At 41.1% G+C, this 26,196-nt stretch overlaps 1 pseudogene; it reads right to left on the reverse strand.

Annotated features, from left to right (window-relative positions):
• On the reverse strand, nt 1-26,196 carry LOC129064452 (LYR motif-containing protein 1-like; annotated as a pseudogene).

The following is a 26,196-nucleotide window of genomic DNA, read 5'->3' on the forward strand; positions in this document are numbered from 1 at the left end:
TTAGGAAACCTCATAATGAGATTTGAGTTATAGTTTGAATAGTTTCCTCAGATTTTCCTGGCTTCGAAGTCCCTGGCCTCGTACTCAGGTTAGCCCCAAAGCAGGCAGATGAATTTGCCTTGAGCAAGGAATCTGGAAATCAGTCTGATTTCAATCCTGGCTCTGCATTCATCTATACACTGCTCAATCAAGTCTGTGTCTGTGTGTTTTTCGTTGTCCTGGAACAGCATCCTGGCTTCGTTTAGCATGTACTGTTTTTCTTTAATGGTGTCTTCCATCTGCCCTGCCAGTTCCTTGCAAGCCTGAAAATTCATCAGTGGAGGCTAAGAACAACCGTTCTGTTGCTGTTGTCATCTCTGCATTGGTCCTGCCTTCCCCCACCCACGGAAGCTAGGTTTGAGCTTTTAGACAAAGAGCTTCCCTGGCATGCATCCTCTCGGTTTCATGGATGTATTACTCTGCTGGGGTCAAGTAGAGGTCTTGGTACCTCTACTTTGTTATTATCCCACTGGGATGTTATTTGTTTCTGTTTTCATCTGTCTCTCGATTATTGATGCAGTGAATTAGTCATGAATCTTGCAGATGCAAGTGATAGACATCCCAACTCAACATAGCTTGAGCAAAATGAAGGGAGTATTTTTGGTTCAGGTAGCTGGGTTGTCCAATGTTATTTCTGACTTAAGTACGGTTGGATCCATGAACATAGGCAGTGTTTTGTTTTGTTTTGTTTTAATCACTTCATCTCTTGGCTCTGCTTCTCCTTAAGTGTTGGATTTATTCTCTTCTGTAGATGGGGTACGTGTTGCTAGCAGCTCCAGGCTTACATTATCCTAGCTTATGATGTAAGAGGAAAGAGATACCCTGTCTTTATTGACTTATTCTATTAAATCCTATGGAATGACTCTGATTATCTCTGCCTTGGACTAATCCCTACAGCTAGGGCATGGTGAACCAGGACTGGCCAGACCAGGGTCCCTTGCCTACTCCTGCCTCCAGGGATTAGACACCACAGTTGGTACCTGCTCCTCAAATCTTATGATTGGAGTGGGAAGAAGTCCCTCAAATGAATGGAGATAAGTTGCAACAAAATATATCCCCTGCACATAGGTAAAGCTAAGTATTCACACATGAAAATGTTTTTCACTAAAATTGACATATCTTCCTTGCATCCCTAAATTTGCAGTTCTGTTCCATCAATGTGAAAGTCATTTAAAGTTAGCCCAGTTCACAGCATCTCCAACCATCTCTTCTCCGATACAGTTGACCCTTGAACAATGTGCTGGTTAGGGGCACCGACTCCCACAAAGTTGAAAATTTGAGTAACTTTTGACTCTCCCCAAAACTTTACTAATAACCTATTGTTGACAGAAAGCCTGACCAATAACATCACCAGTCAATTAACACACATTTTTATGTTATATGCGTTATATACTGTATTCTCATAATAAATTAAGCTAAAATAAAATGTTATTAAGAAAATCATAGGGAAGAAAAAATACATTAATAGCATTTATTTAAAAAAAAAGAAAAGAAAAGACACCATGTATAAGTGGACCCATGCAGTTCAAACCTGTGTTGTTCAAGGGTCAACTGTGCTTCAACGAGGTCCTGTTGTGTGTCAGTTTCCCAGGAAACAGATACTGAGACTATGAGATTTATGTGCACGAGGAAAGTGAAGGAAGCAAGATTGGGCAAAGGAGGAACTGAACTGCAATTTAGTTGCAACCACAGTGGCTTCAGGTGATCTTATGGGAGCTTTGGAACTAGGATGGTCCTTCAGAGTGACCTAATTGAGGCCAGGGAGGGGCAGGACTTGATATCCTCTTTGATCTGCCATTGACTGGAGGCCGCCCGCAGGAGCAGCACTGTGGTGAGGACAATTCCTGGAGAGGACTCAGCTGTAAGCCAGCAGTCGCCAACACTCCCAGCAGCTGGGAAAGTGAATTGCCAGGGCCTGAAGTGGACGGTGAGTAGTCCACTACTGCATCCACTTCAGTGGGTTTCCAAACAGTGGAAAACAGACTCGGTGTAATTCTAACATTTAAATATTAAGGGCCAAGTGTGACTTGATATTTTTCTTTGTAATCACAGATACCGAGTCGTTCACTTTAGAATCTATATTTTAAACTGTTCTTGCCAATGTGATGGATGTTCTTTTATGTTTCAAAATGAACAATGTAAATCCAAATAGTGACGTATTTTATAGAATCACTATCAAGTGATTCTTTAAGTCACTATGACTTAAAGATACAAAGCACAGTAATTCTGAAAGCCCATGGTTACGCTGCTGCCTCATATGTGGACTTGGAACCCTCCTGCCTGAGTAAGAGCTCATTATCTGATAATCCAGATAACATTTAAATTAAGCTCTTTCAGACCAGAGGTAGCAAAAGCATTGCACTCAAGACACCACTATTTTTACCATTCTTTCCTTCCAGTTTCCCAACCTCCCCAGTAGCGTATCGATCTAGCCCATTGGAGTTGGCAGGTGTGATGAATCCTGCTTACCATCTGCTTAATCAGTTTGGGCTACCATAACAGAATATCATAGACTGGTTTAAACAACAAATATTTGTTTCTCACAGTTCTGGAGGCTGGAAACCCGAGATCAGGGTGACAGTGTGGTCAGGTTCTTGGTGAGAGCCCTCTTCTGGGTTCATAGAGGGCTATTTTCTTGTACCCTTACGTGGTAGAGAGAGCAGCTTCGGTCTCTTTATCCATTCATAAGGGTACCAATCCCATCATGGGGACTCTGCCCCCATGACCTCATCTAAAACAATTACCTCCCAGAAGCCCCACCTTCAAATAAGCATCACACTGAGGATATGGGCTTCAGAATAATGAATTTGGGTCAGTGGTGGGGGAAATGCAAACATCTGGTCTATTGCAACATCCCTGGTTTAGATCTTGGGCTATCTGCACTCACAATTCACTCTTATTAGCCTCTTTAACTACCTTTCTTAGTCTCTTTTGTCACTAATTATTCCCATATTCCTACTTTTAGAATAAGAGGCTGTTGAGCCCATTCCCACATATAAAATCCTGGGATTTGCTCAATGATCAGGTCTGTGTAGACACGCAGTTGGGATTTTCCCCAGCCAGTCCTGTGCCTCCTCTCCTCTATCCCTGCTCCCCTCACCAGCGTTGTCTCTCTGGGCAGATGACTTCCCATTTGATCTAAGCTGTAAATGTGTTTAAAGCAGAAGTCAAATGTCATTGCAAGGGCTAGATCTGGTAGGCAGCTGAGTTTCGTTTGGCCTACACAATGTTTTTAAAAATTTGAGCCAATGTTCAACATTCGGGAGATTTCATCCACATAAAATTTGGATTTCTCTTTCTCTTAAAAAAAAAACAAACCCCAAAAACAGATGACTCAGAAATGCAATTATTTCTGCATGGCAACTCTTCGCTCAAGCTGAACAGCTGCTGCCTCCAGGTCACCACAGTGCCCACCACACACTGTCGCATTACAGCGACTGCCTTTTCCCATCTATGTGTTACCCTCCTGGGTTCTGTAGTTTATAACCCTGGTTTAAGTTAACATTCCTTCTGTTGGTAGTTGGCATCCAGTGCAAGTTATTAGCAGTGAAGAAGAGCTGAAACCATGATGCAATCAGGACAGAAGTGAAGAAGGAAATCAAGCCCCAGGGTTTCCAACAACACCATGTTTTCTGATGCAGAGAAATTAGGCTCCTTTGTCAATTTCACAGAGCGAATTCCATATCTGTGGAATGCACTGTGGTTTTGACAGACGATCCACAGTGAATTGATGGTAACCTCTGCCACTTGTTACTCATCTGTTACTAAAGAGACTCAGAAGGTGTTGGAAAATTATATAGCATGTTCCCTCCTCCTGGGTCATGGGCACTGTCAAGTGAAAATGTGAGATGCACTGCCAAAGGGAAGAGTCTTTTTCTTAAAATAAGGAGCAACACTCAGTTTTCCCTGCCATAAGAAATATTTCCTCAGTCCTGGCCAGGTAACTCAGTTGCTTAGAGCATCGTCCAGATATGCTGAGGTTATAGGTTCTATCTCTGGTCAGGGTACATACAGGAACCAACCCCTGAATGTATAAATAAGTGGAAGAAAAAATCGATGTCTCTCTCTCTCTCCCCCTCCTTCCCTCTCTCCCTCCCTGCCTACCTAAAATAAGAAAATAAAGAAATAAAAATTAAAAAGAAATATTTCCTCTATAGACCAGCAGGGCATGCCCATGGAAACTCATGCCAGCCGGCCTGGTAGACATTGGCTTATTTTAAGGCTAACCCGAGGATAAAGAGAACATAGAAAGAAGGAGTGGGGGTGGAAATCAATGACTCTATATTAACCAATGTTACCTCAATAAAGTTAATTTAAAAAACAAATCTATGACTCCATAGCAGCAAAGACACTAATGGTGGCAGATAAATGGGTTTTTTCTTTTCAGTAAAATATGAGAACTACTTGGTTTATACTCAGCCCTACCAATTTTTAAAGCAACATACTTTCATCTGAGTCTTACCAATTTTAAAAACCAAAGAAGTGCATTGTGTTGGGAAGAAGCGGTGCCTTCTCTGCAGGGCTGGGGATGGAGGGGCTGATGCATTTGCGGACTTCATTATGCTGAGTACTCTGCTCTGAGGCTGGTTCGTTCTCTGCTGCCCTGCCCCCAGCCCATGCCTTCCCTTGGCACATTACTTCCTGTAACATGGACATTCCTTAATTTAATGGGTTCATTAGTCTATTATAGCTTTCCCATAGCTGGAGTGGGCCAGAGCGGTGATGGATGGTTTATCAGGAAAACAAATCAAGAGTAGACTTCATGGACATTACAGCAACACCTTAATCAGGAAATCCAAAGGACTGGCAGTGGCGAGAGGGGAGAAGGAAGGACATTAGGATCAACCAGAGAATTTCTTCCCCTGGGTCTCCTGTCTCAGAAACATTAAAAAATCTAATGCAGCTTTATTCTCCATCCTCCTTTAAGCCTTAAATGTCTGCCTTTTGGGCATGGACTGTAATAGACTAGGGCTTTAGGACCAGTTTCTCTGAGAAGCAGCCGGTGTTCAAGAAGGGCCCTTGACACCATTCTGACTTAATGCTAGACACATCTGCGGCTACTTGGACAAAATTGACATTGTCTGGAGTGCAAAGCAATTGCCTAGCACAGCATTAGGGAGCATTTACTCTTGAGCCGTGCTACCAGACAGCAAATCTTGACCTTTAGGAGTTCAGAGATTAGATTTCGTTGCTGCAGGCACTGAAGATATTGTTAGGAATTTGTTGCTATTCAAAGCAGATTTCAGGGGTTACCTATGGGTTTAATTCATCGCATCAATCATTTTTGGGAAGGTTCTTTGAAAGCCAAGATAGCTTCAAATAAAAACTAGGATTACTTTTACATTGATTGTCAGTAGTTGCTGAGGAGCAAAGGGGGAACTCTTGAGCTGCCGTTAAAGTTTTTGTATGTGTTCCTTCCCCAACAGCAGTTCTGTGAGCTTGGAGAGAAAAGGCATGTTTCTGCGAAAGGCATGTGAGGCAGTTGCTGCAGGAACAGACAGGAAATGAGAATAAGGAGGTGACTAACCTCTGATGTAGATTTCTCCAGGCCTCTAACACATTCGGTGCACAGATCTGCAGGTTATCTCAAAGTGCATCATTTAAAAATGAGACCTGTTTAAACCAACAGGGGTTAAATGGGGCTTATTGTGTGTGGGTGTGTATCTGTATGCATACATGGAGAGTGTGTGTGCACACATGTAGGCGGCTTCTCTTAACTGGAGGTCAGCTTCCTAGGTCCCTCAGCCCTCTTGATCTGAGGGCATGAGAGTGTGTGTAGAAAAGATTTCTAAGGGTCTCTGGAAGGGAAGTGCTGCACAGGGGCTGGACTCAAGCCATGTGCTTTCCTTCTTTCAGCAGACTTTTCTCCAATCCTTACTGATTTTTATTTACCACACAGTACCTATTAAACTCTTCCTCAGCTCTCCAATCCACAGCTGATTAAACACCTCGAGGAGAATTTATGTCCACTATTTCTCTTCATCTCTCCAAATTTGCTTCTTGTTTCTCAAAAGAAGGAGTTTGCACTAGATAATTCTCTAGCATTGATTTTATTGCAACTAGAAGGGGATAGGATTGCTTTTCAAGACAGGTACAATAGCAGCAAAAGAAGCAAGAAAGAGAGCCTTGGAAGGGAAGGGGTACAAACAGTAACACAGGGAGAGAGCTATCGCCCCACTGCATAATAAATGGGGACCTGAGACATCAGTGAAAGGTTACCTGCAGGTCAAAATGTTTAGCTTAAGAAGCCAGGATAACAGGTAACTATTGTAATGTAACTTAGAAAAATTTTTATCTAAAACTGTCAACATTTAAAAATTCCATTGCTAGAAAGGGGGAGCTTTATTATAAGAAAAAAGACAAAAGCATGTCTTTGGAGCAAGTTGTTGCTGCTGAAAACCTGAGACCCTTTCAGGGCAGGTGAACATCAGGTGAGCAGTGTACCGTGGTGCTGATGCTCAACGTTGTGTCTATGTGGCACTCTGCACAACTTCAATGTGGAAATAAAAAGAAACTTCATTCTCTTTTCTTCCATTCAAACGAGAGCAGAGCCAGGCATAGCACCCCATGAGATAGGAAGTATTGCCCACTGGGCAGTGAGAGGAACTGAGGAGCACAAAGTTAGGTTACCTGCCCAAAGTAACACAACCACCAAAACACATCCCTGGGCTTCAAACCCAGCTCTGTCTATTTAAAGGCTCTTGCTGGCAACATTAAGCCAAGCTATGCCTCCCACACAGATGAGTAAACTGAGGCACTTGCAGCTAAATGATCTTGAACAAGCTGCAGAAGCTGACCAAACATTTTATTCTCAGTCTGCTGGCCTTTTACTAAACCATACTTTCATCTCTATATATAAATTACATATATATTAATACACACTGTCAATTCATAATTTGCCAGGTATAAATAAATATTCATGCACAATATATGCTGTATAAAGAATGATTACTAATTGCCTTTGCTCTCATAGAAATATATTCATATGTGCATCATAAAATTAGAGCGTTTCTACCAGGCTTCAAAATCAGCCTGATGTAGAGTCTTCTATTCACCTGCATACAAATTGTCTGCCGGCAGTGGTTTCTTGAACAGTCATGGGAGCGATTAACTTTGCAGCCAAAGCTGAGATTGGGATCTAGTGTCTGAGAGTTATTGGGTAAGGGTGCAGTTTACATACAAGGAATCCAGTCATACGGCTGCTGGAGGATTCATTGGGTCAAGAACTTATACTCCAGACAGGAGAAGTTAATGAATGGACTAATTTGGACTTGCTTGACTTTATTTACTTAAAAATCTTTTATTGCAAAGGCAATACATCTTTGCTGCAGAATACTGAAGTAGCAAAAAGAAATAACAAAATTCACCCACAGTTCTACCAACTAGAGACAACAAAAGCAAACACATTGGGATATATGTATGTACATGTGAACCTATATTGTTTATGAAAGAAGTACAATGTATAGTCTGCTCTGTAACTAGCTTAAAAATATTGGGACCATCTTTCCATGTCATTAAATTTTCTACAATGTCATTTTCTTTGGCTGCGTTGTGACTTACTAAATGGATGTATTCTTGCCTATCTTTATTTAATTCAATCACTGGCCTAAAGTGTTTCTGTTGAAGGCCCCAGTACCATAGCCAGATGAATAGAGGTCTTTAAATACTACTGTCCAAAACAGCGTCCTCGGGCCCTGTCCCTTCTCCTGTTATTTCTACCTGGGGTACATGAAAACTACAGGCCACATCCCTTCTCTTAACAGCATATGAGATAACATGTGACAATATGTACAGAATCTCTAAACTATGCCCTGGGCCGTGGTCAGCACTTACTGCACGGTAATTCCCATTCTACTCACCCAAGCAATACCCGGCCCTGGTGGAGTACAGCACCTACGGCTCCCAGCACTTCCTCCTCTAGGTTACTGTCACCACTGGGAATTGTGATGGCTGAAGCCCAAGGCACTGCAGTGACTTAATAAAGGTCAGCCAACAGATGGTCCCAACACTGGATTCTGAACCCAGACTTTTAGATTCTAAGTTTACCTGAATTTCTATTTTAATGTGATTCTGTGAGGGCAAAAATGAAAGAGTGAAAGGAGCGAAAGGGAGGGAAGGAGGGAAGAACAAAACAGAAAAGTTGAGATACATATGCTAAAAATATAGGCCTCTCTGGCCCCTGTGCTCTGTGGGCAGGCAGGGAGTCGGGGTGTAGGGCGTTTCCCCATCCACCCCACGTGCCCCTGATTGCTTATCTCCTGCCAAGATAACAGAAGCACAGAGATGAGCTTCAGAGAGTTTCAGGCATGAGCTTCAGACTCTGGATCTCAAAAGACAAAGACATTTCTCTCCACGATTTTGCATCCTCAGAATAACCAACTGCAGGGTAGAGAGGCACCCGCTAAGAGGAAACACCTGGTGCTGGGTTAGCAGCTGAAAAAGCTGAGCCCAAGGGGGAGGGTGGGTCTGAGGCTGAGCGTGGGCCTGGGTTCTGTTTCACACATCACATCGGAAGGGCCTGCCTGAGCTGAGGCCTCCCTGGTCCTCAAAGCCAGTGGGGGAAAGATCCAAGGACAGAGTTTTCTACATATTCTCAGGAGGAATGTTCTTACAGCCACACAGCATGGGCCCCTTTGCAGGTAGCAGGGCCACAGACTTTGGTGGGAAGAGCGTGGAATTTGGCATTTCTCTGGGTTTGGATCTCCTTCTGACCCTTACTAGCTGTGGGCTGCGTGAAAGTCCTGCCAAGTGTCCGAGTCCTGGTTTCCTCAGGGGAAATTGAGGTAAGTAGTTACAGGATATGAAATAATGTAAATAAGTGTGTGTATACATGGATTACCAGGCTATATCAGAAACTCCACGACTGTTGGCTCCTGTGTTCCTGCACCTGCAGGTTACAGTAGAGCGAGTATTAAAACCACCTGGGTGGTCTGTTCCCCTTAAAGGCCTCGCCTGAATCTGAGAGTCTGTGATTTTGCAAGCTGATGAAATTGTTTGTGGGAGTGGGAAGGGGGAAGACATGGCAATAAGGTAAACAAAGCTCCAAGGAAAGAGCTGATGCAGGCATACCTCATTTCGCAAATCAAAGGCAAAACCCTCCAACAGCAAAAAGATTCCCACTCGCTTTACTGGGATTCTTGCTTTATTATCATGGTCTGGAGCCCAACCCACACTATCTCTGAGGTATGCCTGTACTTCTTTCTTTTTTATTGAATTTCTTGGAATGACATAGGTTAATAGAATTACATAGGTCTCAGGTGTATATTACCATTCATCCCCTATGCCCTTTTCTACCGCCCCCAATCCCCCTTTCCCTCTGGCGTTCAGCATGCTGCTGGGTGTGTCTATGAGTCTGCTGCACTTCTGTCACAGGTGACCAGGCTCTTGGTGATTACAGACAAAAAAATTGAACCGAACACACAGAGTTTATAGCAGAAAGTGAGAGAAAGCAGATTTATTAAGCCACACAGAACACGGGAGCAGGCCAACTCGGAGCAGAGCGGAGCAGAGCCTAACAGCCTTGACCTCAGGGGCTAGAAGGCTTTTATTCCTTTAGGGTGGGTCTCTCATGATTTCCTTGATTGGCTACCTGGAAGAGGGCCCCTCAATGCTAATATATTATAATGAAGCAGGAGTCAGGTAGCATCTTCTGCACAGGTGCCTTCCTGACTCACTAGGATTCAGTGGTTTTCCAGAAAGCAGGAACAACCAGTCCTAGATCAGGGTCTCCGCCCTTTGTCCAAGTTCTTTGTCTTAGCCCTGGGGCACCGCTGGAGTTTCCTCCTCCCTGACTATCTCCTGCATCACTTTGAATAATGATTTTTCTAAATCTCTTTGACATGTGAGTGGAGTAGGCTGTGTTTCTCTAAAGCAGTGGCAACGGTTTGGCCTGGGAGACCTTACCAGCCCTTCTACCGTCTCTTCAGTATCTCCAAGATGACTCAGACGAATACATAGTTTATGCAAAAATGTTTGTGTGCTGTGAGAATTCAGTATCTAGACAAGTCTTCCACTTGTCCCTGCTACGAGTCCCTGAGTCCCTCTCATGTAGAAAATTGGGAGCTGCCTTGCTCTGTAACTTGATAAACTTGATCAGTGTGATAAGGAAAATCAAAATGCACACCCTATTCTAGCCGTGCTGGTGATAATGATTCCTCAGATGACAGTCAGGTGTTAAAAAGCTACGTTGATGTTTTTTCGAATGCCAGCGTACCATTCCCTGTACCCCCATTGTTGCCTCACCTCCCTCAGCTCCTAGTGCGGGATAGCCACAAGAAGAAACAGGTGCTTAGAAGAACATGTCGTCTGGGGCAGCAGGAGGGCAGCCCAAGGGAAAGCATCCTTCTTGTGAAATATTTGGTCCCAGAGCAAGGGGCACAGTCTTTGCAAAATGGTAAACTGTCAGACTACTTTTATTTGACATTCAATTTATTGGTTCTTTCATCCGTTCAATTAGTCAACATGTATTTATTGAGCAGTTTGCTAGGCCCTGGCACTATCACATTGATTCACAAGGCCCCTGACCTTACTGGTTGGAGTCTAGTGCAAAAGGGTTGCTCTGAAACTCAGGAACACAGGCTTTGGTCTGCCCAGCCACGGCAGTCTGCCCAGCCACGGCGCTGTCACGTCACTTCACCAGAGCAAGGGAACAGTGAGGCTCTCTTGGGCACGGTGCCTAGCGCCCTGGACCCCTGCTGAGCCAGATTCCCATTATGGAGGCAGGAGGGTGGAGCCACTCACTAAGTGCACAGAAGACAGAGGACAGCAGGTGGTACACCCTTTGCAGGGCTTCATCCATTGCCGCAAGGTAATTCTGAAATAAATGAGCCAAGTCAAGGATACAGTGCTTACTAATGAATCAGACCTGAAATGTTCATTTTTCTGCTTTCTGTGCTTTTGTGCTCATTTAAGGGTATGCTCTCTATCTGTTATCCTGAGGTAAAACAATTTGATTCTCCCTTCTCTCCTACCCCATCCTGAACAGTATATCCTATTTTAAATTTCTACTTTATCCTTCAGTATCTCACTCTCATCTGAGCTCAGTAGCAGCAGAGCAAACAATTCCAATCTATCTCTAGTCTTGGTCCCCAACTTCAGGGTCTCCCTTGGGAGAGACTGTCACATTCTGGGGATAAGACAGAGAGAAAACAAGGGACATGGAAGTAACAGCCACCGAAGCATCGCTCATGTGAAAGGCAAGGTCGCGTTGAGTGTGATAATAATAACTGCACCCCCAGATTCCTATTCCTGAAATCGAAAAGTCTGACACACCAAGATTTTTCTGACATTTGTAGTAAACTCTCTGGCAGGCAAAACTGGGCCTGAACTGACCTAAGTCTATTCGTAGTATTGTATTAATCCCACTTAGGATGAATATTCATACATTTCATTAAAGAAATACTAATGTGTTTAATTATGAGATGTTGCCACATGCCCTTTTGGGGGTGTTATGTAATTTATGGAAAATGCCCCATATTACATTTCTAAAATTCAAAAAATTCTGAATTCTTAAACACATTGGTTTCATGGATTTCTTTTAAGGGGTTGTGGAACTATATTTTTTTCAGTCTGTGTTATGATCTTTATCTTTTATAGAGACAGGTTTTAAAAATATTCTTGAGACTATAAAGCAGAAGCTCTCTAAAACTACTTTTTGCTTTTTCACTACATATGCTTTCTGCCACAACACCCCAAATTAGCTTTTATTTCATATATACTGTGCTTAGCACCCTGGGGTATTTTTGTAATTAAAAAAGTCCTTATGTATTTTTTATATCTTATTTTCTTTTGTTTAACAGCTTCATTGAGGCATAATGTACATATAAAATTCACTTGCTCTGAATCTACAATGCAATGGCTTTTAATGAATTTATATAGTTGTGTAACCATCATCACAATCTAATTGCAGAACATTTCCATCACCCCCAAAAGAAACCTCGGGTCCATGTGTAGTCACTCCCCATTCCCATCCCCAGGGAACCACTAACATGTAGACTTTCTATCACCTTGAGACCATACTATATGCTAGCCACAGTTGCACACAATCCTGAGGAAACGGAGGCTCGTTACTAGCAAAGGATGAAGCTGGGGTTTGATGCAGGTCCTGATGACTCCAGAGTTCATGATCTTTCCAAGGGTTGCCAGAGAAGGTCAAGAGTGGCCTCTCAGTGGATAGGATCAGGCATGGATGTTGGAGAGCAAGGACCACCAGCGGGGGTGTGATCTGGATGACCTTTAGGCACCAGCCAGTTCTGAGCTTCCCTGAGTCTGTAAACCCATAAAACGCTTCCAGCTAAGCCAGGGACTTACTTTAATGAATAGATAAGAATGATGTGTCATGAACAGACTAATTGCATATAAAAGAAACGCTTCTGAAGTGTGCACTGTGTTCCCTTAAGCACTTTAAATGCCCCCCAGAGATGCTGTTTGCAGTCACAATTTGCATTATCAATGAAGAGGCAGTTTGACAAGCAAAGGGAAGCACCAGCCTTGCCCTGATTCAAATCACCACACATTCCAACGTAGTGATGTTCACATTAATGAAACCAGTTGATAGATTTATCCTCTCAGCTTTTTAAATTTGAAGTTGGTACTTCTGGTGTAATTGTCCTGGTATGCTGGTGTTGCAGTTACATAAGACTAGTCAATAGAATGAAATACCTCTACTATACTTGAGGAAACATCTATTATGTTGTTGTTATTATTGGGAATTAATAATTTCCTCTCTGTCCATTAAAGGAAAAGTCCATTATCAAAGCCAGCCAAGTGTGCCTCCAGCCCTCCCTGCATCCTTCCTGCATCATACCCCTCTCTGCAGCACAGATTGTTACCTGTGCCACAGTGGGAGACGGAATGGACCCTCCCACCCTCCCCAGATTTCAGGGACTATGTGTTCTTTCTGTACCCTCTGCCCAGACAAAACCCAGACCTAGGAAAAGATGTATGATACGCCATTTATGCCTTGGTAGGATATTTAGATCACTAAGTCCCCAAATAGAGGTTCCAGGTCCATGGGTTTTAAATCCTGCAGCAATTTTGAGATAAAAAAATAACTTGATCCCTCATAAAAAATATTTCAGGACACAGATAACAGTTTTGTAAGTGGTGGACTTTTCGGGGTGTTTTAAATTTTATTGCATATTGTTAAAAGATAAACTGAGGCATATTAAAATATTTAAGAGTTTATTTCAGCAAAAACTGATTCAAATCAGGCAGCATCCAATCTAACAGGTAGAAAGGAGCTTCAAGGAGCTATACAAAATGAAAGATTTTTTATAAGAAGGGAGAGGGAACAAGGAAGTTATACTGGGCAAAAAAATCAGGTTGGTTATTGCAAAGATACTTTCCTTGCAGGGGTGTCCAACCTTTTAGTGTCTTCGGGCCACACATTAAATACACAAACACTAAAAAAAACTGGTGAGCAAAAAAAAGTTTTTAAGTAAGTTTCGATTTTGTGTTGGGCTTCATTCATAGCCCCCCTGGGCGCATGTGGTCCACAAGCCGTGGGGTGGACCCCACTTCGGGGATGGTAGGGGTCTGTCAGGCAGGCTACCTAACAAATACTTATCAAGTGATTCCTAATTACTGGTTTAAGATTTTATCTCTGGGGGAGCCAAAACTGTAATTAAGTCTTTGTTCAGTGACATGGCGCTTGGCATAAGCAATTCCATTTTGGGCCTGTTGTCTTCTTTTTTAACGATATGTTATAATTGACATCTATCTATCTTTTTGGTTGGCAAAGAGCTTTAACCTATTTTCTATCACTTAATCATCATGATGATCCTACAAAGATGGTATTATTTTCAATTGTTATTAATTTTACAAATCAATGATGTTATTATTACCAGTTACTGATAAGAAGTGAAATAAGGTATGTAATGCACTTACTACTGAGCTTTGTAACTTATAGAATACATGCAATAAGTTAGTTATTGATGTGATTTTTTTTAAACATTTTTTCACATTTACTTTTAGAGACGAGGACAATGAGGCTCAGAGATATGAAAGAACTTATCCAAGGTTCACACAGCTAGTAAGGGTGGGGTGGGGACTGAAATTTCATGTCATTTTTTTCCAGGACATACCTTCCATAACAGCTTAAATAGCATGGCTTTGCCCAAGGCCAGAATACCCATTCTGCTTTTTTACAGGCTCTCTGACCTTGGGCAAGGCTGTACTATTTAAGCTCTCTATCAAACTCTGCCACTGCCAATAAAATCACAGACCACAAATTCAAGGGCCTGAGCTTAACACTCGAGATAACAAATTTCCCAGACATAATCCTTCACCTCTTCTTGGTGAACTAGGGAGCGGGCACAGCCTTCCTTTTACAAATGGCAGCAAAGTGGTTTTATTTAGACTTAGAAATTTATACACCTGAGCTATTTTACTAGGAGTATTTTTGAAATAATTTGTTCTGTCAGTGCCCAGTTGGAGACATTTAAAAAATATTAACAGCACACTAGTGATACAGGATTTTCCCAAATAGTCTCTCACATCTCATTAATGTGATCTCATTAGAATTCTTCCCCTCCGCTTCTCAACACAGCACCATGAGATGTCCCTGCACCAGGAGGCTTATGTGAGCAAAAAGTGCATTCAAATGCTTCCATCTAAGCATATTTTCCTAGGAGTACACTCATCTTGCTGGATAGTAAGGATGTCTGAAGGTACACTTTGGGGCACCTGAGCCATCATGGCTAGGAGCACCAGGCTATCTTTCACCTGATTTCTTTCTTGGCAAGAGGGGGATTTCAGTAATAAAATGCAGCTGGAGTCAGTAGAGTAACAAGGAATGAGGTAATGAGGAAAGTGTTGGGGGAGAGGATGGATGGTAGGAAATGTGCTCCCTCTGGCGGGGGCGGCGGAGGGTGGGGGAGACTCCACCAAGAAATCCCGTGATAGGTCCCTCCTCGTGGTTGGAATACGGCTTCTGCTAAGCATTAGCTTAATAACAACCAGTGCCTTTTTCTTTTTTCTTTTTTTTTTTTGTTGCTGTTTTTTTCTATTTCACTAAGCTGTAACATCCCTCTCACCTTGCCCTGGTCATTGGTTTTGAAACTTATATGTAGTTTAATGTGGAATGTGTGATAATTGTTTCCTTTTCCCAAATAATACTGTTAAAGTGATAAACTCTGCCTAAAATGGACAAAGTTTTCCTCACTGACTATGTGGTGGAAGCAATTAAGCTGAACCTGCTGCTTCCATGAGGGATGACCTGAGGTCCTTCTTACTGTACCATCTCTAGCACAGCTGTGTCGCCTAGACCAGAAGTTGCAAAGCAAAAGGGCACAACCAAATCAGGCTCATAGACATGTTTTATTTGGCTTACACAATTAAAAAGTAATTCTTTTAATAGTTGTCAATCTTAAAAATAATCTGGAATGTTTACATAAAAATAAGAAATAAGTTTCTGGTATTTTTGAAAAATCCAATACTCTGCACACAGGTCCCACAGTTGCCCAGAGGATCATGAGGTATTGGTTATGTAGCTCTGTCGCAATGTCTTGAGAAAAGCGTGGCTCCCGTAGGCATTTGAGATTACAACCCTAAAAGATGAGCCAATGGCTGCCACTCTCAGAAATCAAAACAAAAAACAAAAAACAAAACATACCACCAAACATTACCATTTCTCAATATTTATTATAAGAACATGCAAAAATACATTAATATTTGGGAGAAGGTATACATGGTCAACCACGCTTGGGCATGTGCATATTAGTTTGTTCCCATGGTGGGGTGTCCAGAGCATGCTGTGTGGCCACACACTTTGCTCTCCCCCATGCCAGCAAGTTCTAGAGATGGTGGAACACAAGCCTTGACATGAGGCAGACCTAAATCAGATTCTAGCTGTGATATTCACTAATCACATGATGTTGGGCAAGTCACTTGACTTCCCCAGTCCTCTATAAAATTCAGAAGCCATTAAGCTAAAATGAGTAAATGCCTATTTGCACAGACCCGACCCACTTCACACCAAACACATGTTCCCTGTTTCTGTTCTTTCCCTTCAAGTCAATAACTACATTGAGTTGGCAAATTTCCTCTCTGAATTGACAGTCAAATTGGTCAAAATGATTCTCAGAAAACACACAGCACCTCCCTGCAGAGAAGTGGTGTGCTGTGGGACTGCACTGAAGACAGAAAGCCCCTTCCGGAGCAGAGTGGGCATTCTGAAGTCTCAGGTGCCCCCAACTTGGCAGTGTTAGTGTAGGGAGCTAGATATTAATAAAGGAAGGGAGCAAAGGGAATCAGACATTAAGAAGCCTACTGAAATGGGAAACTGAATCCAATATTGGGCTTGCTTCACTAGGAGCTACAGCTTTACACACTCCCCAAGAAACCACTGCTCTGTTCGCCGCAGATTACTAGGGGGAGAGATAGAACAATAAAGGGGAAATTTCTCTGCTGGGTACATGCCCAGGAGAAGACAATATGGCCTATGGGGAGGTGCTTCTGCTATGAAGCATGTGCAATAGAAACCAGGTTGACCATCATAATGGGCAGAGCCTAGCCTGGGAAAAGAATCAGATTAGATAAGGGACGCTGAACTCTGGAGGAAATGGATTGATTAGAGAGAGAATCAGTGCCAGCCTGCAAAGGATTGGGAAATTGATTGGTTAGTTTGGAAAACTCCTGGTCCTACCCCAAGCTTAACAAACAGCTGTCTTGATCTGTCTTGTCCAGTAACATGCACTCACCCCATTTGTTCACATGTTTTCTTTCCATAGCAGCCATGAGGCCCTGGCAGCCACCCGGGGCCCGGGGCCATTGCAGAGCGTGTAGGTCTGGGCACAGTGCCAGCTGAGGTACAGCCAAAGGGCACAGACTAAGCTAGCCAGGTGGGACAGAGACGTGGACTGACCCAGTGGTACAACATGTCTGGACACTGGCCCTATTTCTGGGCCTGATGAAGACAAGGCTGAACTTTTTCCACAGCAGGACAGAGCGGAAACTGGGGCAGCGCTTTGTGTTTACTCCAGCCCTTTCCACATCACATCCTTCCATGTGAGGCTCTCCCAAAATGCTTTTCTCAAGACCCTGTGAACGGACCCCATTTCCACCTGCAACAGCAGGATCCCTCACGGTTGTATTTCCCCTTGGGATAGATTAGATATGTCCTTTGTCACAGTTGTTGCTGAACTGCAACTACTTTAAAAGGAAGGATGCAGACTGTGGACTTCAGATCCAATTTCAGAGTGAAGCCCAAAGGCTTCCAGTTAAGTGTGAACACTGAGAAATAACAATAGGGAGTGAGATACCTAAAAGTGTTATACATGAATTTACATTCAATAAAAAACCCTTCCAGCTATAATTATCACATTTTTGCTAATATTGAGATTCTAGATGTCAGACTTAATATTTGAGTAAACTAATTAAAGACTGTTTTTTCATCGCCTTGACAAACAATCATTTTCATAGAAAGTTTTCAAATGTATTTTTGGGGGGAGGGTGAAACTGACTGATGCGCATGACCAGCACTTGGTGGCAGAACCCCAGGAGCATCTCTCCCCTGCTCTCCCTTTTCTCCATCCTTTTCCACCTCCCCTGTTCCCAGCTCTGTTTTTGTGTTCTTTTGTTAAGGGCAATATTTTCAGATACAATGTTAATGTGTCTTTTTTATGAATTTGCCAAATAGTTCTAGGTGGAATTGTCTCTTAAAATTTCCTCTTTGGCTATGGCACATTCAGACTCAAATAGGGGTGCTCAGTAGGGCCATTGCCACATTATAACAGGGAAAATGCTTCATCATGTGTTAGAGAACAAGATGGAATCTTCACTAAGGAGCTCAGGGATCAAAGCAGAGGGAAAAGATTAATTTTTATGCATCAAGTCATTATTGAGGGAGAAGGAGACATTAAGATTGCCAGAGAGGAGATTTTCTCATCTAATATCGACATAGGGGATGTATTGGGAGGACTTTGGCTCTGTTCTCATATATGTTTTTACCTTTAAAGTGCTCAAATCTAGGTCATAGGCTTGTTTACACACATTTCAGGTTTCATAAAGGGCCTCCCTTAAAAAAGAAAGATATAATTTTTCACAGATTTAAGTACATCTAAAAATATCTTTATTGTTTTATTCCATAAAAAATGATGGCTCCATTTCACACAATTTTGAAAATAAAAGAAAAAAAAAGGAAAGGCAAAAAATTCACTCTTTATCATACTATTCTAATCCACCAACTCTTGTGATGTATTTTCTTTTCATCTATTATATGATGCTGCTTTTTAACATGCTTGCAAACATATGTACATGGTTTTATAACTTATATAATACTATATGGGATTTTCCACCAGCTTACATAGATTCTCTCAAGCACAGGTGCCTGGTTTATTAAACACTCCTATTATTAGACATTTGGGTGACTTCCTTTCTTTTCCTCTAAAAATATATTTGCACACCAGGATTTTGCCATATTTTGATTCATATTCTTAGAATAAATTCTCCAAAGTGGGATTTCTAGATCAAAGGTTATAGATATTAAGATTTTTCTGTAAAGCATGAAACTGCTTTATGAAAGAACTACAGAAATGGATGTCCTTATACCACATGGTTGGTCATATTAGTTAATGTGTACCTTGGGAACTTTTAGAAAAGGATTATCATTTTTATATTTTAAAATTTTTAAAGATTTTATTTATTTTTTTAAAAAGGAAAGGGAAGGAGAGAGAGAGAAACATCAATGTGTGAGGGGAAACATCAATTGGTTGCCCTTCACACACCCCCAGCTGGGGACCTTGCCCACAATGCAGGCATGTGCCCTGACCAGGAATTGAACTGGCAGCCTTCTGGTTCCCAGCCACACCAGCCAGGGCTATTTAAATTTTTTGATAAATCACAAGGCAGCATACACGGCAGCAATTTATTATTCTTACTAATAATTACCCTTGACAAATAAACATTGCGACATTTAATGACAAAACATTAGTATGGTGCACTTTTAAGGGCAGTATATACAGTGAGGAAGCATGTAGACTAAGGAGCCAAGCTGTCTGGGCTCAAAGCTGGGCTTTACTACTTACCAGTTAAGTGATGTTAGGTCAGAATTTCCCAACCTCAGCATTATTGACATTTGGGGCTGATAATTTTTTGTTGTTGTTGTGGGAAGCTGCCCTGCGCATCAACCAATGTCCCTAGCTTCTACAGCCCCTACTCCCCAATGTGACACCCAAAAATATCTTCTAATGTTGCCAAATGTTCCTTGGGGGCAACACTTCCCCACCTTAAGAATCATTGCCTTCGGCAAATTACCCAGCCTCTCAGAGCTCAGTCTCTGTGTGTACAATAGGGATAAAACCTCAAGGAGTTGTTGGGAGCGCTCGGCAGATTCGTCCCTGCAGAGCATGGAGAAGAGAGGCCGCCACGTACTGGGCACTCAGTCAATATCAGTGATTATTAATATTGAATTCCTGATGGCTTCTTTAAGCAAAATGCTTGCTTGTTATTTTTACTACAAAAATGATTGTATAATTTGAAAAATTTAGGAAAGTATCAAGAAGCTCATAAGGATCTCCTATAACCCTAACAGCAAGGGACAGCCCTGTTAACATTAAGGCATATTTTATTCTTATGTATCTAAAGAGCTCCTAGCATACTATACAGCTCAGTAAATGTGTTGGATGAATATGAAATGTAAGATCAAGTTTTATATAAAGGTTGCCTCCTGTTTTTCTCTCTTACCCACTGCATTGTGGATATTTGCCTATGTGTTTAGAAATTCTTTGAAAAGATGTCTAATATGTGCAAAATATCAACTCTGTGAGTGCTCCCTAATTACTCATCATATAAACTTGGGCATGTACATGATGTTAGTTTTTTATAAATAACTTTTTATTGTGAAATTTTTCAAGCATATAAAAGTTGAGAGAATGGTACAGTGTAACCAATATTTTAAATGTTTTTAAAACATTGTGGCATATTTCCTTTTTGTGTGTCTGTGAGTGTATATGTGCATGGGTATCTTCACAGATATAGGATTGTATACTATCATTGAGCATTTTCTTATCATGTGTGGGACCACTTAAAAGTAAGTTGCAAACATCATAACATTTCACTATTAAAGACTTCAGCGTGCCTCTCCTACGAAAAAAGACATTCTTCTACTTAACATTTTCTGAATGTGCCTGATTGTTCACTTTTAGTTCATTTAACTCATTCCTGGAAGTTAGATCTAAAGTCTTAATTAGATTTATGTGAACAATTTTGACAGGGACACTTCATCAGTAACTACATTGTTAGGAGGTTATAACACCAGATTCTCCCCTGATCAGTGACATGAAGCTTGGTTACTCAGTTAAGGTGGTGACCACTAGATTTCTTGACTTAGAGGTATGCTCTTTTCCTTGGCAATTAGTACACATTCTACAAGGTGCTACTTTGGTACCGTATGACTGTCTTATTCCCCAACAACTTTTCACCTAATTATTTTTAGCATCACTAGTAGTTCGTGCTTAAACCAATTATTTTACTGGGAGCTTCAAATGGTGATTTTTCTAATTGTTATTTTGCCTACATTGAATAAGTACTGTTCTTCTGGAAAGACGAGTATTTCCCTCTTCAAATGCAGGGTTAATTCTTACTTATGTTCTAAGTACCAATTTAAAGAGTGAAATGAGTTTCGTTTTTACCTTTTTTTTTTTTTTTTTTTAGTATTACATAGGCTAATGGATTTTTCTCCAGTGTTTTACAATCAATGTTCATTTTCTGATGCTCAAGTTGTCTAATGTGCATCCCCTCCAGGCTTACTTCTGTGTCTTTTGACATCACCCTGTCATTTTTGGGCTCCCTTTCACTTTGGCTCAACGTGTTCCAGACTTGCTTTTCCATTGTCTGCCTCAGCTCTGGAATCAGCCCTTTCCCCAAGGAGACATCATCATTGTTTTTAGTCCTGAATGATATAAATAATCTTTTGATGAATATCTTTGTATATAAGATTTTTGTCAAAATTGTTAGATTTGAAACTATTTTGACACAGATTGTTAACTTTTTAATGCCTTTAATATACTTACCAAATTGCTGTATGGCAGGTAGCAATAATATAAATTGCCTCTCATGTTTAAGAATGCTTATTTCCCTGCATTCACACTGACATTAATTTTTTGTATGATAACCTCCTTTATTATAAATTAAGACTGAATAGTTCAGTTTTGTGGGTGTATATATTTTCATATATTTTGTTCTTTTTCTATTGTGGTTCACATTTGGGGTCATGCACTCCCATCCAAGCCGTGTTTGCTCTCCTCTTAACAGAGACTGAACTCTCCAAAACATAATTTACGTGGAAGGAGCCATCATGGGTGAAGTCTGTGAATATCAAGCTGTGCATCATAGTAACTCAGGTCCTTATAGTATAATATGGTGGGGAAAAGCATGTTCTTTGGAATTGGACAGACATTAGTTTGGGACTTCTCTCTGCCTCTTTCAGCAATGTGATCTTGGACCTGTTTCCTCTGCTTGTTGCAAATAATTTTTCTAGAATGTTTTTGGTGTATTTTTGACTGACAGACATTTCATTTTTAAGTGGTCACCTCTATGTACCATTTCCCCAGTGATGTCATTCATTTCTCTAGTACTTAGGGATTCCTTGACCAATACAAGAAAAGTTAAATATTTCTATGTAGTTTCTCCTATTTAAAAATATTACATAAAAATAAGTTTCTAATACTTATATTTCAAATCTTGTAGAATATATTTAGGGATATAGTTTGAGGTGAGGATATAGCTTTTTTCCCCAAAAGCCAATTTTCCTCATACCACATGAAGGATTAATTCATCACTTTCTCACTGGTATGTGACCATTTCTTTATTGTATATGTAATTCAATATGGATATAGATATATTGATACATATTTCAATTCATATTTATCTGTCAGTTTTTGCACCAGTACTGTACTGTTTTAGTTATTGAGTCTTTTAAATATATTTTGAAATACAGGACCCTTCCTAACTCTTCTTTTAGATTTTTTTCACAATAAACTTCAGAATAATTTTCTTATTTTCGGAAAAGAGTTTATTGCCTTTAAAGAACAGTTTCTCGCTTTCCTGATGGGAATTTGGGATTTTATACACTAAAAATTGCTTTAGGATGAGGTAACATGCAGTAACGTGAAACATTTGAAGTTGTGACTGGCCTCTGAGAGGGGGCGTGGTCAGTGATGGCTGCGCCCAGAGGCGTTTAGGTCGGAAAAGACTCTTGGGGCAAAGGGAAACATCCCCTCTTTGCAGCTTTAAAAAGATCAGTGTGGATACTGTGACCACAATTTCTACTTCAGATATTGAGACATGTAGTCTGATAAGTGGTATATTTATAGTAACAGAGGAAAATGATACTCTAAATCTAACCTTCCTGGAAACTTTGAGAATCTGTTTACCTTTTAGTCATATAACCACTAGATTCAGACATTCCATTTGGGGTCATGCATTCCTATCCAAGCAGCGTTTGCTCTCCTTTTAATAGAGGTTAAACTCTCCAAGATATAATTTATGTGGAGGGAGCCATCATGGGCTAAGTCTGTGAATATCAAGCTATATAGTAGCTCCAGTTCCTTACAGTATAATATGGTGTGGAAAAGCATGTTCTTTGGCATCATACACACTGGTTTGTATCTTCACTCTGCCTCTTTCAGCAATGTGATGTTGGATAATAACAGAGCTGAGAAGTTTAATGAGATGCGCTATATAATGTACTCAGCAGTGCCAGGAACATGATCAACACTTATTCATATCAGCAATCTTATGCCTATTGCCCATACAATGACTGTTACTGCTATTGTTGTTGTTGTTCTGGTTATTGCTCAGAATTGAGATGACTGAGAGCTCCTCAAGACCCCCAGCTCCACTGAATTTCCACATGGAATCTCAGTTATACTCAGCTCAGAGGTTCTATCAATATTTGACTGACTGCTCTGTAGCCCTGATATGTGGTATGCTTTTTTTGTAATGAGGGGGTCATTACTACCAGTGGTACCAATGGTAGTTCGTACCATTACTGCCAACTACCAATGCCATCCGTCTATGAGAAGTACAGACCAAAAAAGTCAAAGGAGGGGAAAGTAACATCAATTCAGAATTTTAACACAAAAGCAACTCATTAAATAAACAAGAATCTCCATTTATTTTTAGACTCTCCTAAGAAGGCATACTTTGCATGTAGAACCCAAGGTAGTTGAAGTCAAAACATTAACTTACATATTTGCATAGTATTAAGTAGTGTATCTCATGCTCTTTTTTTGGCATAACAAGGTAATGTTTCCATTTTTTTCTCTTAAAAGGAAATTAGATCTGATTACCATCCTTATAACAGTCTTCACAACAGAGGATAGCTTTTTAACGATTCAGCCTCTAATTTAAATGTGACATTATAGAGCTGTCTCGGCACTTGGATAATTCCTTTCGACATCTCAAAGCAGGGTCATTAATCAGCAGCTCAACATTTTATTCATATACTGGCAGGAAAAAAGCAGGAGGAAGACTGGAATCTGAGATGAGAAAGGGATTATTAGTAACATATTGCATCAAAATGATCAGGTTTTTAAGTGAGCAAGGGAAGCTGATAAAAAGAATTAGCATGGCCAAGACTTTAGGCATCCTAAGAAAATATAACTACAAGTCCGATTAGTGAAAAACACTAAACTATAACCCATGTTGCAGATAGAGAGGTTTTTATTTCTAGATCAGGGTAAACCCATAAACTGATTGGAATCAAGTGGTTAAAGTCTCTATAAGCCATTACAAATTGCCTAAGATGCCAGATAGCTTCTTTAAATCTCTCTCTTCTCTCCTTTCCCTTCCCTTTGCCAATGCCTTTGTTCAAATCTTCACTCTTTCTCATCTCACTTCTGACAAACACCTCAATACTAATCTCCCTTCATCTTGGCTTCCTCATACCACTTCCCTTTCCTCCTTGCTGAGAGGACTATCCTTCTAAAAGTCAGAGCCGGCCCTGTCACCTCTCTTATAGTTCTTCTGTGCTTTTTTATTGCTTAAGATTTGTTCACTTTTTTATACATATGTTATACCTCAATTAAAAATGGGAAGGAAGTAGCCATACTGAGAAGGCCTGGGGAGCATTCAAATGGCAGGAACTCCAAGCTTTACGATTCTGAGAGGTACTCATGCGATGATGTTGAGTGACAGCAAATGGCCATTGTGGCTGAGTGTGCTGACCAAAGGGAGAGACAGACAGAGGAGGGCAAAGAAGTAGCCAGAGCACAGGAGAGAGTTTGCACGTCATTCTAGGTGAAGTGAAACCCCATTAGAGGATTTTGAGCAAGGGAGATGTCATATGATTTGATTTATGCCTTAGAAAGGTAACTCTGACTTTAAAAGATAACATGTACTACCTAAAAGAAGCACACAACTTTATGGAAGAAGAACTATAGAGAGCAAAAATGAGATGGGAAGGCAAATTAGTAGGCTGCAGCAGGGCTCCAAGTGAAAGGCGACAGTAGCCTGGACTAGCATTGGAATTGTGGAAATCGTGCAAGTTTACCACATTGTATTTGTCCATTGAATTGCTGATGACCATTTGGGTAATTTCTGGTTGGGAGCTACTGCAAGTAATGCTCCTATGCATATTCCAATACTTGTCATTTAGGGCACACATATGTATTTTTGTTGAGTACATACCTAGGGATGGAATTACTGTGTCAAAGAGTGTATCAACACTAACATTAACTGTATACCCCTGTTACCTCAACACCCTGAAAGCTGATTACTGAAAACTCATACATCTCTCCTCTAGGGGACTTAGGTGAGGTCATGGTTGCATATTTGGCTCACATGAGCCAGAAATGTCAGAAAATTAATGCCCCTGCTATGGACTGAATGTTTTTGTACCCCAAAATGCATATGTTAAAACCCTAAACCCCAGTGTGATGGTATTTGAGGGTGGAGCCTTTGGGAGGTAGTTAGGTCATGACAGTGGAGCCATTGTGAATGACATTAATGCCATTATGAGAAGAAACACAAAAGGGATAATCTCTTCTCCCTCAGCCTTGTGAGAATCTAGCGAGACAGTGACTGGTGCAAGCCAGGAAGAGTGTCCTCTCTGTAACCTGGCCATGCTGGCACCCTGATCTCGGACTTCCAGCCTCCAGACCTGGGAGAAATAAATATTTGCTGTTGAAGCCACCCAGTCTATGCTGTCTTGTTATAGAAGCCTGAACTGACTAAGACACTCCAGAAGGAGCTCTTAACAGAAAGATGGTAGATAAAACTCCAGATTTCTTGCTGTCTATTTAGGCTCCCTCTAGGCTTATTCTACATAGTTTCTTCGAGTTCCCCAGCAGGACTGAGCTCCAGCTGCCCACTGTGGTAACTGGCGTGGTGAGGCACTCTTACTGGCTCTATTACTGTCCCCATATCCCTTGCAAATTCCCTATGGATGTTTCTATGTCCCTTCTAGTCCTGGCTGCCTTGGTTGCTCTCGATACCTTAAAATAATAAGTTTTGTTTGCCTGTGTCCAATTTTTCCCAGATTTTGTAAGGTAGAGTGGTTGATCTGGTACATGCTGCTTAGTGATAGTCAGAAGAGTAAGACCTCTGAACATTTTATGCTAGTGATTTCTATTAAATAAATCAGTTGCTTTGGTAATCTTCAGTCAGTAACTTGGATTGACTGTTCCATCTAGAATTGTCAACAGCAAAGATTGTAAACAAGCTAGAAATAGAAGACAAGAACTTGTCATGGTGTGCCCCCGAAGGAATATTGAGATAGGTAAGTCACTCAGTAGTCTGCAAACTCTTAAACATGTAGAAATTGAGGTTAAACAGCAAGCAGTTAGGCAACTTTTGCCATCAGTACTTTCTTTACATTTTCTATAGAGCATCATTATGTCTTTATACCTAATGTGTTACATAAGAAAAAAACACTATATGTCAAAGTACTAAAAGTAATCTGTTTATACATGTTTCTACACAGAGAAGAGCTTCTGCCTGATACTCTGGGGTATGAGTAGCTCCCCAGAATCATCCCAATCTGTGGCAGGGGAGCTAGCTCCTCTACCACACATCTCTGCCCATCCATTGTGGTTAACAGCTGCCTGTCAGGGCCTACATACCTGGCCCGTGCTGGCTCTCAGCTGTGGAGCAAAGCAGGCTGAGGGCAGTCTCCACATGATAGCTGCTAGTGCTGGTTGTTGGAACCTGAGGCAT

This window comes from Pteronotus mesoamericanus, unplaced genomic scaffold (assembly GCF_021234165.1).
Source record: "Pteronotus mesoamericanus isolate MK-2021 breed Mesoamerican mustached bat unplaced genomic scaffold, CSHL_Meso_final contig_164, whole genome shotgun sequence".
NCBI classification, from domain to species: Eukaryota; Metazoa; Chordata; class Mammalia; order Chiroptera; family Mormoopidae; genus Pteronotus; species Pteronotus mesoamericanus.